Source organism: Mirounga angustirostris, unplaced genomic scaffold (genome assembly GCF_029215605.1).
Source record: "Mirounga angustirostris isolate CCGP_5_RB_7025 unplaced genomic scaffold, mMirAng1.0.hap1 SCAF_9, whole genome shotgun sequence".
NCBI classification, from domain to species: domain Eukaryota; kingdom Metazoa; phylum Chordata; class Mammalia; order Carnivora; family Phocidae; genus Mirounga; species Mirounga angustirostris.
Window position 1 is genome coordinate 45241277 of NW_026991717.1, and position 18567 is coordinate 45259843.

The 18567-nt window shown below is 39.0% G+C and overlaps 1 long non-coding RNA gene across 2 annotated transcripts in view; it reads left to right on the top strand.

Moving 5' to 3' along the window:
* The window catches only part of LOC123861144 (uncharacterized), a 233484-nt gene that overhangs the window by 86199 nt on the left and 128718 nt on the right, over positions 1-18567 (top strand). For both annotated transcript variants that reach the window (XR_008508030.2, XR_010405002.1), the window contains exon 5: positions 15490-15554. This is a non-coding gene — a long non-coding RNA (uncharacterized LOC123861144). The remainder of the gene's footprint in view (positions 1-15489; positions 15555-18567) is intronic.

An 18567-nucleotide genomic window follows, 5' to 3' on the forward strand; every position in this document is an offset into this window, starting at 1 on the left:
CATACCTCAATATCATAAAAGCCATCTATGAAAAACCTACAGCGAATATCATTCTCAATGGGGAAAAACTGAGAGCTTTCCCCCTAAGGTCAGGAACGCGGCAGGGATGTCCACTATCACCACTGCTATTCAACATAGTATTAGAAGTCCTAGCCACAGCAATCAGACAACAAAAAGAAATAAAAGGCATCCAAATCGGCAAAGAAGAAGTCAGACTCTCATTCTTTGCAGATGATATAATACTTTATGTGGAAAACCCAAAAGACTCCACCCCAAAACTGCTAGAACTCATACAGGAATTCAGTAAAGTGGCAGGATATAAAGTCAATGCACAGAAATCAGTGGCATTCCTATACACCAACAACAAGACGGAAGAAAGAGAAATTAAGGAGTCGATCCCATTTACAATTGCATCCAAAACCATAAGATACCTAGGAATAAATCTAACCAAAGAGACAAAGGATCTGTACTCAGAAAACTGTAAAATACTCATGAAAGAAATTGAGGAAGACACAAAGAAATGGAAAAACGTTCCATGCTCATGGATTGGAAGAACAGATATTGTGAAGATGTCAGTGCTACTTAGAGCAATCTACACATTCAATGCAATCCCCATCCAAATACCATCCACTTTTTTCAAAGAAATGGAACAAATAATCCTAAAATTTGTATGGAACCAGAAAAGACCCCGAACAGCCAGAGGAATGTTGAAAAAGAAAAGCAAAGCTGGCGGCATCACAATTCCGGACTTCCAGCTCTATTACAAAGCTGTCATCATCAAGACAGCATGGTACTGGCACAAAAACAGACACACAGATCAATGGAACAGAATAGAGAGCCCAGAAATGGACCCTCAACTCTATGGTCAACTCATCTTTGACAAAGCAGGAAAGAATGTCCAATGGAAAAAAGACAGTCTCTTCAACAAATGGTGTTGGGAAAATTGGATAGCCACATGCAGAAGAATGAAACTGGACCATTTCCTTACACCACACACAAAAATAGACTCCAAATGGTTGAAAGACCTTGATGTGAGACAGGAGTCCATCAAAATCCTAAAGGAGAACACGGGCAGCAACCTCTTTGACCTCAGCCGCAGCAACTTCTTCCTAGAAACATCACCAAAGGCAAGGGAAGCAAGGGTAAAAATGACCTATTGGAACTTCGTCAAGATAAAAAGCTTTTGCACAACAAAAGAAACAGTCAACAAAACCAAAAGACAACCGACAGAATGGGAGAAGATATTTGCAAATGACATATCAGATAAAGAGCTAGTATCCAAAATCTATTAAGAATTTATCAAACTCAACACCCAAAGAACAAAGAATCCAATCAAGAAATGGGCAGAAGACATGAACAGACATTTCTGCAAAGAAGACATCCAAATGGCCAACAGACACATGAAAAAGTGCTCAACATCACTAGGCATCAGGGAAATCCAAATCAAAATCTCAATGAGATACCACCTCACACCAGTCAGAATGGCTAAAATTAACAAGTCAGGAAACGACAGATGTTGGCGGGGATGCGGAGAAAGGGGAACCCTCCTACACTGTTGGTGGGAATAAAAGCTGGTGCAGCCACTCTGGAAAACAGTATGGAGTTTCCTCAAAAAGTTGAAAATAGAGCTACCTTATGACCTAGCAATTGCACTACTGGGTATTTACCCCAAAGATACAAATGTAGGGATCCGAAGGGGTACGTGCACCGCGATGTTTATAGCAGCAGTGTTCACAATAGCCAAACTGTGGAAAGAGCCAATATGTCCATCGACAGATGAATGGATAAAGAAGAGGTGGTATATATGTACAATGGAATATTATGCAGCCATCAAAAGGAATGAGATCTTGCCATTTGCAACGACATGGATGGAACTGGAGGGTCTTATGCTGAGCGAAATAAGTCAATCAGAGAAAGACATGTATCACATGACCTCACTCATATGAGGAATTCTTAATCTTAGGAAACAAACTGAGGGTTGCTGGAGTGGGGGGTGGGGTGGGAGGGATGAGGTGGCTGGGTGATAGACCTTGGGGAGGGTATGTGCTATGGTGAGCGCTGTGAATTGTGCAAGACTGTTGAATCACAGATTTGTACCTCTGAAACAAATAATGCGATATACGTTAAGAAAAAAAAAGAAGATAGCAGGAGGGGAAGAATGAAGGGGGGAAATCGGAGGGGGAGATGAACCATGAGAGATGATGGACTCTGAAAAACAAACTGAGGGTTCTAGAGGGGAGGGGGATGGGAGGATGGGTTAGCCTGGTGATGGATATTAAAGAGGGCACGTTCTGCATGGAGCACTGGGTGTTATGCACAAACAATGAATCATGGAACACTACATCAAAAACTAATGATGTAATGTATGGTGAAAAAAGGAATAATATTGTCTGTATAGTTTTCTAAATTAGCGTTTTCTGAATAGACTTCTTCCCTAAGCTTTTAGAGAAATATCATTACCTAAAAGTAGTATGAATACAAAGGCAGTTTTTTCCTTTGGCATGGTTGATCAAAATTTTTTTCATTCCTGGAAGTCAAAATTCATAAAGCATATGAAACCTTGCAGACAGAAAGACATACTCCTGCTGTGGGTTTTTCCCTTATACACAAGAATTATGATTCTCTTTTTAAGATATTCCCCCAAAGAAAAACAGTGTGTTTGTAATTGCATATGCTGCATTATGAGTCTATCCCTGACAAGAGAGAACTTTGTTTTCACAAGGCATCAATGAAAACCAAATTTCTTATTTACAGTTTTACATACCTGACTGAAGAATTTTCCACTGATCAGTTTCTGTTTCCATACATTTCAAACTTTGTTTTTTTTAATCTCACCATACTTCCAGTGCCTGATGCTATATGGCACATTTATGTCTTGATCTAATCTTGGGCAAGGCACCTTTGAGTCATGATATCACACCCAAGGGTCCATATGGTAGGCAGCAGGAGTATTGCTAGGAGCAGTTCCTGCACTGGATGGGTACTAAAGTTCATGAACACATCTCACAAACCCTAACCTAAGTGTATCCACAAAATAGGTTTTCCTGAATCAGATCCCCAAAAGTCCATGGTCATTACAATGCTACCTAACATAAAAGGAAGAGAAATAGATGGTGAAGGGACAACTGTCTTAACCAATTGTGGTTAAAATATTACTTATATAAGTTCTATAAATTATATGTCATTTAAACACATTGTCAGAGCCTCTCTTAGGGCTTTGAAAGAGGCCCAGAAAAGTAAGGGACCCTGAAGCTTAAGTTTTATTAGCACTGGAGTAATTGGACCTCTGATGGGATAATTACATATGGTGACAGATTCTAGATCAATGTTATGATGCTGTTTGTCTTTTTTCATCACTCAACATTAATGTTTTCAGATTTATCCTTATTTATACATATTAAATCCAGTTTGTTTTAACTTCACTGCAATATTCCATTTAATGAAAGTAGCACATTTTATTTTCATTTTCCTTCTGGTGATATTCAGGTTGTTTCCAACATAAATGTGTTCATAAGATCTTCTGTTTTACAGATCTTCTTTTTTGTCTTTTAATAGTTTTATCATTTTACCCATAAAATTCTTGCACATAGTATTTTTTTGTATTTTCCATCTTAATTTTTTTTTTAAGATTTTATTTATTTGACAGAGAGAGAGAGCGCACAAGCGGGGAGAGTATCAGGCAGAGGGAGAGGAGAAGTAGGCTCCCCATGGAGCAGGGAGCCCGATACAGGGCTCAATCCCAGGACCCTGGGATCATGACCTGAACTGAAGGCAGATGCTTAACTGACTGAGCCACCCAGGCACCCCTCCATCTTTATTTTTTAATGTGTACTTTAGTCTGGCACGTGTGTGTGCAGGCATGTGCAGTTTTCCAGTTCCCATTTCTCCCCTTTAGCTATGTCTAATCTGCCATTAAACTAATTCATTGAATTTTAAATTTCATTTACTATGTTTTTGATTTTGTAATTTCTATTTGATTATTTTAAAATAATACTTTGCAGTTCTCTGCTGAAATTCTGTCATACCATCTACTTTCTTAAACCTGTTAGTCTTTTTAAAGTTTTTCTCTGATAATACCAGTGCCTGAATGTCTAGTGAATCTGAAATTGTTTTTCCCTCTTAATTGTCAAGGTGTAAGTGTTTGTTATGTTTTTGTTAAATATCAGACAATATGTACAAAAATTTTAGACTAATGGGGAGCTTGGGTGGCTCAGTCGGTTAAGTGTCCGACTCTTGATTTTGGATCAGGTCATGATCTCAGGCTTACGAGATCGAGTCCTGCATCAGGCTTCATGGTGGGTGTGGAGCCCTTCCCGCCCCCCCCCCCTTAAAAAAACAGAAGAACTTTTAGAGCTAATTTGAAACTCTGGGTAATTTTATAGTTCTTGAGAAATGATTTATTTTTATACCGGAAAGCATTAAGATAGAGGCTATATTAGTTGTCTATTGCTGAGCAACAAATTACTTCAGAACTCAGTGCCCTCAGATATCACACATTTATTATCTTCATGTTTCTGTGTATCCAAAACCCAGGTGTGGCTTTGTAGGGTGCGTCTGTCTCTCAGTCTCTCACGAGCTTGAAATTCAGGTGTTGGCAGAGTCTGTGGTTTCATCTGAAAAGGCTTCCCTAGGGTTGGACATGCTTCCAAGCCTACTCACATGACTGTTGGCAGGCCTCAGGTCTTCACTGGCTATTTGCTGGAGTTATTGATTCTTTGCCATATAGAACTCCTTTATAGGTCAGCTCACAGTACAGTGTCTGGCTATTCTCAAAGCAAGTAAGAGAATTAGAGAATTAGGAAGGGCAAGACAGAAGGACAGTTTCTTTGTAACCTAATCTTGGAACTGATACCCATGATATTTGCCAATTCTGTTTGTTAGAATGTGCTCGGTCCAGCCCATGCTCAAGGGATTACCCAAGGGCATGAGTACTAGGAGGTGGGTATCATTGGGGGCCTTCTTAGAGGCTGCCTACTCTAGGAACACATCACTTTGATCCAGCCTGGGGTATATAGCATGTTCACTCTTCCCCAATGGACTCTAAATTCCAATTCTCCCTGCAGTTCTGTGAAACTACTTAAGGTTCTGCTCATTTTCTAAGCTCCTTAGCCTTCACTTTAGAATCTGCATCTGCCTAAAGGGCAAAAGTGTGATTCAACTTTCTGAGCCTTTTGTGTCTCTGGGAACTTATTTCCCCAAGTCTTGATGCATTTTAGTGTTCTTCTGCCTTCAAACAGATTTTTTTTTCTTTATTATCCATCCTTTCTAGGTGTTTTCAATGAGAGGTTTGTTCTGATGCAAGCTTGTCCATTATAAGCAGAAGAGGAAGAACTAACTGTGGTTGGAACCAGCTTGAGTCCAGTGTTTACTCCTGGTTCATTTCGTTGTGATCAAGAGTGTCAGGTTTCATAGCCTAAAGTTAACTTTGGGGCTGTGTTCTCTATCTCTCTCTATAGAAAAAGAGAGTATGAGCTAAGCAGACACTCCTGAAAGTATCTATTACGCAGATACAATTGACTTTTATCTCTAATCATCAGAAAGAACAGGTATTAGGCTAATGAGAAAGAACATAACATTGGGGGAGAGGGGCGCCTGGGTGGCTCAGTTGGTTAAATGACTGCCTTCGTCTCAGGTCATGATCCTGGAGTCCCGGGATCAAGTCCCGCATCGGGCTCTCTGCTCAGCAAGGGGTCTGCTTCTCCCTCTGACCCTCTTCCCTCTCGTGCTCTCTGTCTCTCATTCTCTCTCTCTCAAATAAATAAATAAAATCTTAAAAAAAAAAAACAAACATTGGGGGAGAAAAGACCCTTGTATTTATAGGTTAAAATTCAAGGAAACATTCACATTTTAAAATAATCAAAGCATTTTTTTAATTAGGATATTTCATTCAACTAGAGTTTGTGAGTTATCTACTAAACTTGGAGATTTATGAGAATGGGTTATGTCTCTTTTTTTTGGAATCCCTAATGCCTAGAATAGTGTCTGGAGTAAGTTAGATGTTCAATAAAAGTTTTCAAATTGAGCTCCATTACTATTACAATAAAGTTACCTTTCTGAGCACATCCTAATAGGGGTAGGGAATTAGAAGATGATTTGGTGTGGTGAGTCTAGACTGTAAACATTTTTCCATATAACCAATATTCTATTAAATTACTTAATTAAAAAAAACCAATATCCGTTTCAGTAGTAAATGCTTAAAATGTTGGGCCTATGTCAATAAATAAGAAAGGAAAGAGAAAGAGAGAAAGCAAGAAGAATTCAGGTGGTGGAGCCCAAGAAGTGAGGACTTTGCCCTTCAAGGTAATGTGTTAGAAACTCATCAACATACTCTTTTGTGCTGGTATGGGGTATAGCACAGTGGCCACAAATTTCTGTGGGTTTCAGGACAAAATGGCCACATAAATGTGGCCAAATTGAAACTAGATGGACTAAATATGCTATTAGATATTTGTATTTTTAGACAGTCTCAACTGGTTATCAGAGGAGGAATTGGGCAAGGTTGAGTATCTGTTAAAGAACAATTTAGTCATGAGTTTTTACTGCATGAGTTTCTTTCTTTCTTTTTCTTTTTTTTTTATTTATTATGTTATGTTAGTCACCATATAGTACATCATTAGTTTTTGATGTAGTGTTCCATATTCATTGTTTGCATATACTACCCAGTGCTCCATGCAATACGTGCCCTCCTTAATACCCATCACTGGGCTAACCCACCCCCCATGTCCCTCTGAAACCCTGTTTGTTTCCTGGAGTCCATAGTCTCTCATGGTTCGTCTCCCCCTCTGATTCTCCCCCTTCATTTTTCCCTTCCTTCTCCTAATGTTCTCCATGCCATTCCTTATGTTCCACATATAAGTGAAGCCATATGATAATTGTCTTTCTCTGCTTGACCTATTTCCCTTAGCATAATCCCCTCCGGTTCCATCCATGTCGATGAAAATGGTGGGTATTCATCCTTTCTGATGGCTGAGTAATATTCCATTGTATTTATGGACCACATCTTCTTTATCCATTCATCTGTTGAAGGGCATCTTGGCTCCTTCCACAGTTTGGCTATTGTCGACATTGTTGCTATGAACATTGGGGTGCATGTGCCCCTTCTTTTCACTACATCTGTATCTTTGGGGTAAATACCCAGGAGTGCAATTGCTGGGTCATAGGGTAGCTCTACTTTTTAACTTTTTGAGGAACCTCCATACTGTTTTCCAAAGTGGCTGTACAAACTTGCATTCCCACCAACAGTGTAAGAGAGTTCCCCTTTCTCCATATCCTCTCCAACATTTGTTGTTTCCTCCCTTGTCAGCTTTTGCCATTCTAACTGGTATAAGGTGGTATCTCAGTGTGGTTTTGATTTGAATTTCCCTGATGGATAATGATGTTGAACATTTTTTCATTTGTCTGTTAGCCATTTGTATATCTTCTTTGGAGAAGTGTCTGTTCATGTCTTCTGCCCATTTTTTGACTTGATTATTTGTTCTTTGGGTGTTGTTTGAGAAGTTCTTTATAGATCATGGATACCAGCCCTTTATCTATAGTGTCATTTGCAAAACCATAAGCTACCTTGGAATAAATCTAACCAAAGAGGTAAAAGATCTATACTCTAGAAACTATAATACACTTATGAAAGAAATTGAAGAAGACACAAAAAGATAGAAAAACATTTCATGCTCATGGATCAGAAGAATAAACATTGTTAAAATGTCTATACTGCCCCAAACAATCTATACTTTAAACGCCATCCCTATTAAAATACCAATGGCATTTTTCAAAGTACTGGAACAGACAATCCTAAAATTTGTATGGAACCAGAAAAGACCCCGAATCTCCAAGGAAATGTTGAAAAAGAAAAAGCTGGGGGCATCACATTGCCTGATTTCAAGCTGTATTATAAAGCTGTGATCACCAAGACAGCATGGTACTGGCACAAAAACAGACACATAGATCAGTGGAACAGGATAGAGAGCCCAGATATGGACCCTCAACTCTACGGTCAATTAATCTTCAACAAAGCAGGAAAAAATATCCAATGGAAAAAAGACAGTCTCTTTAATAAATGGTGCTGGGAAAATTGTACAGCTATATACAGAAGAATGAAACACGACCATTCTTTACACCATACACAAAGATAAACTCTAAATGGATGAAAGACCTCCATGTGAGACAGGAATCCATCAAAATCCTAGAAGAGAACGTAGGCAGTAACCTCTTGCCACAGCAGGTTCTTTCAAGACACGCCTCCAAAGGCAAGGGAAACAAAAGTGAAAATGAACTTTTGGGACTTCATCAATATAAAAAGCTTCTGCATAGCAAAGGAAACAGTCAACAAAACTAAGAGGCAACCCACAGAATGGGAGAAGATATTTGCATCTTCGGTTCTAGGTGTTGTTGCTACAGCCTCCCTCAGGCAGGTGGTACAGATGATTGTAGTTCTTGATTATGCTTTTCCTCTGGGAACTGAATTCAGATTGCTTTGCAATTAACAACAAAACAAAATCAGTCTTATAACTTGGGAGCAATTTTCTGCTTTTCCACAGAGTGCTACAAGAAACAAGGAAGCTAAGAGATTTGTCATTTCCACTGGCAATCTAGTTTTGCTATATAAACAATTTAAAATATAATGTGCTATACGGTCTGGTAGCATGTGACATGACCATGGGGAGTGTTTACTTTTTACCTGTGGTCAGTCTTCCATCAGCCTGAATACTCTTAGGACTCAAGATGGAAAGACTGGAATCACATAACCTCTAAGTCATCATTCATCACTTGGCCAAACAATTGCTTCTGATTGAGCAAGCAGGAGTATAATTTATTGATAGAAGTAGTTGTAAAGAAACAGTTTTGACATTGTCAAAGAAGCAGCCTAGGATTTAAATCATCTAATACTCAGAATGGAGCGGAAAGTATCTGTCTGTCTGTCTCTGTATCTGTCTGTCTATGTGTCATCTATCCATCTCTTCATCTTTCTATCTATTCCTCGCAAAATGGATTTAAGAGACTTACACAAATACAAACGCGTGCACATACATACATTCTTTTCTGTGGAAAAGATTGGAAGATGATAGGTATACAGATAGGCATAGAAATAAGATTGGAAGACTATATCCCAAAATGTTACCTCTGCATGGTAGAATTATAGATTATTTTTATTTACTTCTTCTTTTAAATTTTTATTTACTTCTTGAGCTTTGCTGTATTTCACAATATTTCTGCAATGAATATATATCATATTGTAACACTATGATATAATAAGAAATATATATTTGGTTTTTATCCTTGGTTCCTGGCACAGAACTCCTAAAACCCTTATAATTTCCAGAGTAGTAGGGGTAATAGGAGGATCTTCTGTTATAATATTTGTTCTTAGTACTTAGTTCCCCGACTAAGAGCTTCTAAGACCTCTGGAGTGATAAGATTGTCTTTTTGTATGCTAATGAGATGACAGATGGCCTGAATAGCTTCAGGATGGGGAGTGGTCACCAGAAAGACCAAGCATGACTTGAGGCTTGGAACTTTCAGACTCATTCCCTGTCCTCTGGGGAGGAGAGAGAGACTAAAGATTGAGTTAATAATTGATCATGCTTACGTGATGAAGCCTCCATGAAAATCCCTGAACTATGTAGTTTGGGGAGCTTTTGGGTTGGTAAACACGTCCATGTGCTGGGAAGACAGCATACCCCAACTCCACTGGGACAGAACCTCCTGTGCTTGGGACACTTCTGGACCTCATGCTGTGTACCTCTTCATCTGATCTTTCATTGGTATTCTTTGTAATTAACCACTAAATGTAAATTAAGTGTTTCACTGAGTTGTGTGAGCCATTACAGCAAATTACAAACCAGAGGAGGGGAAGGGGGTGTAGAATTTGATTAGTAGTCAAGTTAGACAAGAGTTTGGGTACCCTTGACACCTAATACTTGCAACTAGAATCTGACGTGAAGCAATCTTGTGGGACTGAGCCCTGAACCTGTGGGGTCTGCACCAATTCCGGTTAGTGTCAGAATTGAATTAAATTATAAAACACCCATTTGGTGTCCACAGAGAATTGGAGAACTGCTTGGTGTGGAAAACCCACATATTTGGAGACAGAAGTACTGTGAGAAGGGAAACAGCTTTTCCTTTCATATACTTTAAATAAGAAAATAAGTGTTAAATAATTAACTGATTTTAAAAAATAATTTCTGACAGAATCTTGTTAAATAATAAATAGCAATGTGTTTAAAATTACATATACCCACTCAATAAAAGAAAAAAATGTAAAGAAGAAAATAAGAATAGGAAAAGTAAGCTGAAAGAAAGATCGAGTTTAGCCATAAAGAGGCAGGCTGTAAGTACGGTATGGTTGGTAAAAGGGGGCCTCAAATTTGTTATTGAGTTCTTCCTCCCCCAACAAAACAATGACAGCATAATGGGTGATAGTCTCATGTGCCTGGGGCTAAAATAAGTCAATTTTTCAGGAGAAGCAAGAGGATTTTTCGTCCTTGTACTGAAGACTACTGTCTTTTGGGAGTCTTTCTAAAGAGGAGCTTCTTTCTTCAGAGTGCATATAGATGTTTTGGAGGGCAGTCCTTTTAGGACCCAAGCAGCGCCCGGGCATGGGGAGAGTAGGAGTGAGCCAGCTCACATGTCGCCATGGCAGTTCTCCTGGCATATCCCTCCTGGCCCAGACTGTTAGCACCTTTCACCTGGTTGGCTGCACCTGCCAATGAACTCATGTCCCCATGGGCTCTCTGGCTTCCTTCCAGCCCATTCTATACATGGTAGCCCATGACCTTAAAAATTACACATCAGATCATGTTGTTACTGGTTTTCCACTTCTGTTCTTTGACTCACTTTGAATATATTTCATGACAATCAGAGTGATCTGAGAACTTAGATAATGAATGTCACTAGTCACAACCTTTCAGTGGCTTTCAACTTCCTCTTCGAACAAAGACCAAAATCTTTTTTTTTTAATTTACTATATATCTGAGAGAGCAAGAAAGAGAGAGAGGGTGAACACAAGCAGGGGGAAAGGCAGAGGGAGAGGCAGAAGCAGATTCCCTGCTAAGCAGGGAGCCCAACTGGGGCTCGATGAGATCATGACCTGAGCCAAAGGCAGACGCTGAACCAACTGAGCTACCCCGGCACCCCAAAGACCAAAATCTTTACAATGGCCTCCAAGGCCCTTGGTGATTGGACCTGACCTTCTACCTTTCAACTTCATTTCTGTCTCTTTCCTCTTGAATACTTCTTGACATAGTAGGTGTGCTGTCCTGCACACCTTCCTACTTCAGGCCCTTTGCCCTTGCCATTCCCTGTGCCAAGGAGGTGCCCTCCCTGATCTTTTTATACCTATTCATCTTTTTTTAATTTATAAATCCAGACAAAGTCTGCTCCCCCTTATAATTTCCTATAGGAGCATATACGTTTCCTTCCAAGCACTCACTACAGTTTGTAGATTTATATTCATTTGTTTGATCTGTGTTGATCTTCCATCCCTAAACAGGTTTCATGAAGGTGGGGAATCTCTTACTCACCATTGTATCCCTTGTGAACAGAGTGTTCGAGCTCATGATGAGAACTCAGTAAATGATTGTGGAATAAATAAATGCATGAATGAGTCTTTTTTTTTTTTTAAAGATTTTATTTATTTATTTGAGAGAGAGAGAATGAGAGACAGAGAGCATGAGAGGGAGGAGGGTCAGAGGGAGAAGCAGACTCCCTGCCAAGCAGGGAGCCCGATGCGGGACTCGATCCCAGGACTCCAGGATCATGACCTGAGCCGAAGGCAGTCGCTTAACCAACTGAGCCACCCAGGCGCCCATGAATGAGTCTTAATGTTTTCACTGGAGGATCCTTCATCCCCCTCTCTCACCCTTCTCTTTTAATCACTGGTTTGGAAGCAATAGTAAGGAAATTGGAAGTCTGGTAATTCCTTGCTCTGGAGTATCTCTCTGAACAGAGTGGGGATTGTGGGTTTCTGGACAACTAAATAAAGGTCCCAGAAGAACATAGCTAGTACCATCGTCCAGTCAAATTTTGGATTTTGGATTTTGGATTCAATGCTGTGTTTTCTGTTTGTAGCTTTAGCTCTTTGGGGGTAGGAACAGTTTGCCTCTGCTCTCTTTCTCAGTGCAATTATTCCAATTTTGAGAATATCTCAGTTTATTTTTAAATATTTTATTTATTTATTTGTCAGAGAGAGCGAGTACAAGCAGCGGGAGTGGCAGGCAGAGGGAGAAGCAGGTTCCTTGCCGGGCAAGGAGCCCAGTATGGGGCTTGATCCCAGGACCCCGGGATCATGACCTGAGCTGAAGGCAGACGCTTAACCGACTGAGCCACTTAGGTGTCCCTGAGAACATCTCAGTTTTGAATACAGAGAGGCATGAGTTCTAATATTGCATTGAAGTCATATCCAGAGTTCATGCAAGAAAAGGAAACATGGATTAATTTGGTAGGATTTTGTGAGGGTAAACAGTGGAGGTTGAAAAATATATGTAAAAACATTGATCACTTTTTGAAAAATAAAGTTTTTCAGAGTATTGACTTATTTAATTTTAAGCTTGGAATTTGGTGATGTTCCACTGTTTGCTGCCTCTGTTTCTTTTTCTTTCAAACTATGACTGGAGAAATTTTTATATCAGGAATCAAAATCCAATTTTAAACCTCTAAATGTATCTCTGAATATTAGATGACAAGATGGTGTATCATATTTGTAAGAACTTCCTGTGGGAACATGACTGTTCAGCTGCAGTTAATGATCCTTGCAATTCTGTTCAAAACCACTCTTTTTGGTTGTTGTTGTTGGACTGGCATTGTCTTCACGCTTATAGTTGAGCATTCTTGGCTCATTCCATGTTTGCAGAATAGCTATTTGGTTTATTAGTTTGACCATTTTGCTTATTAAAGTCATCTTTAACCCATGGAGATATTCTTAAGGTATCTTCAAAGGAGATCCTTCTAAAATTTAAAATAAATCTTTCATTGCATATATGCAATGTAATAGGGACAATTTATTTTGCAATACTTAGTAGAAGTAGACTAGAATTAATATCATCAACATAAGGCATACTTTGTTATTACCAACCCTTAGTTTATTATTTCTCTAAATGGGAGAAAAGATGTGGGGTGGAGTGTGAGGGAAGGAAGTAGAGGAGAAGAGTGAAGAGGAGATACACGTAAGTTGGTAGAGAAAAAGAGGAAGGATTAGGGCAATTACACAGTTTTGGGAAAGAAAGCCTTAAATACTGAGGTCTGGAACAGGGAATCTCCACCCATTTATTCAATAAATAATTACTGATTATATCATAGATAGGCACTATGCTGATAAATTTAGAAGTAGAGAAAAAAAAAATCAAGGTCCCCATCTTCATGAAGCTTGCAGTGTAGTAAGAGAATAGGCGTTGAACAAATACAAATAAGTATGTGCTTGCAAATTATGATTTTAAAAACCCAAGAGATTTAATAAGATTATAAGATGTGAGGAGAAGCCAGGGAAAAATTTTTCTATTCTAACCTGAAAACTAAAAGATGACTCAGAGCTGGCTAACTACAGAGGAGAAAGAGCATTTCAAGTGAAAGAAACAAGTGAAGGGCAGGGTGCCTTTAAGAAATTGAAAGAAGGGGGTGCCTGGGTGGCTTAGTCGGTTAGGCATCTGCCTTCAGCTCAGGTCATGATCCCAGAGTCCTGGGATCAAGTCCCACGTCGGACTCCCTGCTCAGCAGGGAGTCTGCTTCTCCCTCTGACCCTCGCCCCTCTCATGCTCTCTCTCTCTCTCTGTAATAAATAAATAAAATCTTAAAAAAAATTGATAGAAGGTCAATGTGGCTAGTACAGAGGACAAGCAGCAAACTGAGGGGTCTTTTTTGGCCATGTGGGTTAAAGGGTTTGGAGTTTCTCCTTAATGTGATGGGAAGGTACCCAGGAGTTTAAAATTGGGAGTGGCATGATCAGATTTGGTTTTTAAGATCACTCTGACAAGAGTGGGGAATGAATAAGGAGGATTAGAGAGGTAATGGGAATATTTTAAAATAACAACTATGTGAGATATAAAAGGCCACTTGCCTTAGTCTTCCGTATCTGCCTATCACTGATGCCTAAAGCTTAACTTCCTTTGTGTTGAGTTATAAAGACTCTCTAATGTGTTATTGGATGGGATGACAAACCATTATTATGCATCCTAAAATGAAGAAATTGGTCCTCTTACAAGCTGCTGATGACAGAGCATATGGGTACACCATTTTAAAGAGGACCTGTTGTGGCTTTAGCTCTATTAGAGTTGATTATTGTTTTGTTGTTGTTGTTGTTATTTTTGAAGGGGGGCAATGAAATAGATTGGGATACTTGAGGGGCCTCAACTATATATCTGTAATGTTTTATTTCCTTAAGAAAAAAGGTCTGAAGCAAATATGGCAAAATGTTAAGCTTTGACAAAATGAATGGCAAGTTACATTTCTGATTGTTAAGTAGTTTTCTATCCTTGTTTCCATTAAATATTTAATAACTAAGATAACCTTTGAGATTTCTTCAAAGGAAACTTAAGGAATGCTCATTTTATATGACTACAGCTATAAAAGAAGTACATATATGAATGCCTGCAAATGCCATGTAAAGCCCCCAATTTTATAAAATATTGAAAATACTTTAATATTAAGGTTTTAGTCTGTTTTTGTTTCTTATATGTGTTATCTTCAACCTGGATGAAATATATTATTGTTGGTAGACAGTAATATGGGCAAACTAGAAGATACACACTTACCTAGTTCCTTATAAGAAATTAGCAAATTACTTACATGTTTCCCTTTCCCTGGATTAGAGAAATGGCATCCAAGTTCCTTTGTCTTTCATTGTTAATCCCTTTCAGTTGCTTTAAGCTTCAGAAGTTATTCTCATTTATTTCTTGAACACAAAACAGATGGAAAATATGATTAAAATAAAGTACACTTAAAAAAGTATTTTTTTAGGTTTTCCTATACCAGAGAGACTTTAAATCCTTGATAGGACAACTTATGCATATACTCCAATTGGTCTTGAAGATCAGTAGATGACATCAGAGGTTTGTTCAGATTGCCCAAACTTGATGTTTATCTTAATATTAGTGGTACTAGAAATAGAAATGCCAAACATGGAAGCTTCCAGAGAGCTTCTAAAGAGCTTCTCATTTCTACAGCAGCTAGTCACCTCATTCCTCTCACTTTTGGTTCTACTCTAAAAGTCCACGTGTTAGCTTTTTAAATAATGATACCAAGCTGCCTGAAGCTAACATCCCTTGTGGTCAGGGGGGATTTTGGCATTAAAGCAAACATCATCAATTTTTTAAGAAATGGAAATGAGTTACAGATGTGGAGAACTGTAAAGGCTCATGTGTGCTGGGCTTCAGTCTATCTAAAACTGGGGACATTTTAAATGAAAATCAGTTCAAAAATAAAGTTCCCCTGGGGAGAGGAAAGCTTGAATATTTGGTAACATGCTCCCCTAATCTTTACCCTGCATATCCTGTTGATACGAAGACAAGATCAACTTCACCAATGACATGATGAGCAGTGACTTGTTAAAGGGAATCCAGAGTTCTCAGGTAAGAATTGCATTTATCTGTTTAAACTAAAACCTATATTTACTTCTGTTGGGACTCAGGACATACTACTCCAAAATATGGGACCTTTGCATATTGAATATTTTAACCTGAAGGAGTATGAGAAAACGGCGGAAGCAGGAAGGTCACTCTGACCTTCTCCTTGGCCTTCTTCCCTGAAACAGGTCATAAACCCTCCTGTGAGAGGTGCCCTCCCTAAACCTGGAGAAAAGGAGTATCCTTATCTCCAAAGACAAGGAGATGCTGAGAAGAATCTGAACAAACAGGCCTTGCTGTTTTCCCCAGTTTACCACACTTACCTTATATTCTCTGATCTATCATACTTCTACACGACTGCCCACTCTTCATCAAACCTAGCATAAAAATACTCAGGTCTGTTTCCTTGGGTCTTCATTTCCTTCTGAAGGCACCAGAGTCACTTAGAAACTTATTAGCTTTTCTCCTGTTAATCTTTGTCAGTTTAATTTTTAGATCTAGCTAGGAACCCTAAGAAGGTTGAGGAAAACTTTTCTTTCCCTACACTTCTCTTTTGCTATGAGAAACTTTAGAATTTTTAAAAAATTGATTCATAGTAAATTGAACACTTACAATAAAGTATCTCCCTCCCCTTTCCCTTTCCTCAGCAATATTTAAATGAGAGTTTTGGAAAAAAAATAAATAACAGTAATTTTTCTTAAATTTTCATTTGACACTTGACAGAATCCCTATTTTACAATTTTACTTTTTTTTAAAGGAAGCATAACTTTCCTGTGCTCTATATAGTTGCAGAGAACAATGTTAGTATTTCTTTTATTAGAATTATTAATTATTAGTGGGTTAAGAACTTACTGCCAATTAGTATATTGAGTCACTTTTCCAGTGTTATTTTAAACATGTCAGTATATCAAGTTGAATTGTTTTCCATCTAAGAATTTTGTGGTAGATAATTTTCTAACAGGAATAAAATCCTCATTTATTTTATCTTTTTTAAAGTACTCATTTAAAAAGAAAGTTCAAGATTTGTGTAACAAGTCCTCAGAAGCAGGCAGGACTGTTTTGATGCCATTAATTACTTTTGATTATTAAACTGCTGTATTCATGCTAATTGCTGAATCCTGTGGGATCTCACTAAGATGAGATATGGCCCAGAGTAGACAATAAAACCCCAAATCAGCAGAGGTGGTGATTTTAACATCTTGAAGGTCATATTTAAAGGTATGTTTTAAAGGTATATTTAAAGGATGTTAAGTTAGTAGGGGCAGAAACCAGTCATTAATGAATAACTGATCTGGGGAGCACCCGGCCTTGATGAAGGAAGTTAACTTGTTTGTTTCCCCTTGAGGTCCCTTCCAATCCCAGAATATCACAGATTCCACTTCTAGATCTCTGTGGGAAGAATTAAGCTGAAAACTGAGTAATTACAATTTTAAATTTTACTTTCTTTCAATTTACTTACATAATGGAGACAAAACCATTTATCTTCACTTGACCCCCATGCTTCTCAGCCTGCACTGATGAAGAAAGACATTATGAGAGAAGAGGACTGAAAAACACAGAGAGAAGGATAGTAGAACAAATAGAGTCAAACCAAAGGCAAAGAGAGAAGAATGTGGTGAGAAAGAGACAGTTTAAGAGAGAGAATAAGGAAGAGGGAAAAATGTGAGAATGGTTGGGATCATTCTCCAAATAGAAACATACTGTTTGAAAACCATCTAAAGCTCCTCACTGATGTGAGGAATTCTTTTTTTTTTTTTTTTTAAGATTTTATTTATTTATTTGAGACAGAGAGAATGAGAGACAGAGAGCATGAGAGGGGGGAGGGTCAGAGGGAGAAGCAGACTCCCCGCCGAGCAGGGAGCCTGATGCGGGACTCGATCCCGGGACTCCAGGATCATGACCTGAGCCGAAGGCAGTCGCTTAACCAACTGAGCCACCCAGGCGCCCTGATGTGAGGAATTCTTAATCGCAGGAAACAAACTGAGGGTTGCTGGGGTGGGGGGTGGGGTGGGAGGGATGGGGTGACTGGGTGATAGACACTGGGGAGGGTATGTACTCTGGTAAGCGCTGTGAATTGTGCAAGACTGTTATATCTCAGATCTGTACCTCTGAAACAAATAATGCAAAATATGTTAAGAAAAAAAAAAAGAAGAAGAAGATAGCGGGAGGGGAAGAATGAAGGGGGGGAAATCGGAGGGGTAGATGAACCATGAGAGACGATGGACTCTGAAAAACAAACTGAGGGTTCTAGAGGGGAGGGGGGGTGGGAGGATGGGTTAGCCTGGTGATGGGTATTGAGGAGGGCACATTCTGCATGGAGCACTGGGTGTTATGCACAAAAAATGAATCATGGAACACTACATCTAAAACTAATGATGTAATGTATGGGGATTAACATAAGAATTAAAAAAAAAAAAAAAACCATCTAAAGCTCGACCTATGCCATTAAATAGGTGCCCAAATAGGCAAAGGTCACTTAAACCCGTGTTTTCTGTGAAAGAGAACAGTAGAACATGAGTTGGGGATCTGCACAGAACTGGCCAAATCTCCCAGCTGGGCCCGAGGGAAACTCGGCTTGTGATCAGTAGATGATCCAGAATAAATTCCTTGAAATCACCTGCAAAGGCACCAAGCAGAAATCCTGGTGATGCTTCCTCTAACACTTAGCCATCATAAGAACCTTTCCAAAGTGGCATCATTTTAGAAAACGCATTAATGAAATTGGGCATGATTAAATGGAAGCATGTCTCTTGTTTGGTTTTATTAAAATGAGTTTATCTCTCAAAACGGGTCCATTTCCCATTTCTCACCATCTTATCAGAGGATGCCATTGCAGTGGGAACCAAGTGCTCCCTTTCCAATTTAATGGGAAATCAAAAGTGCAGAGCCACCTGCACAGACAAAAACCAACAACTCTGAAGGATGACCCTTCAGTGGAAATGCATTATGGGACAGGCCATGTGTTTTCCTGAAACTCACATTTTAACCCCAGCATGGTTCCCTGTACTTTATGTTAGTA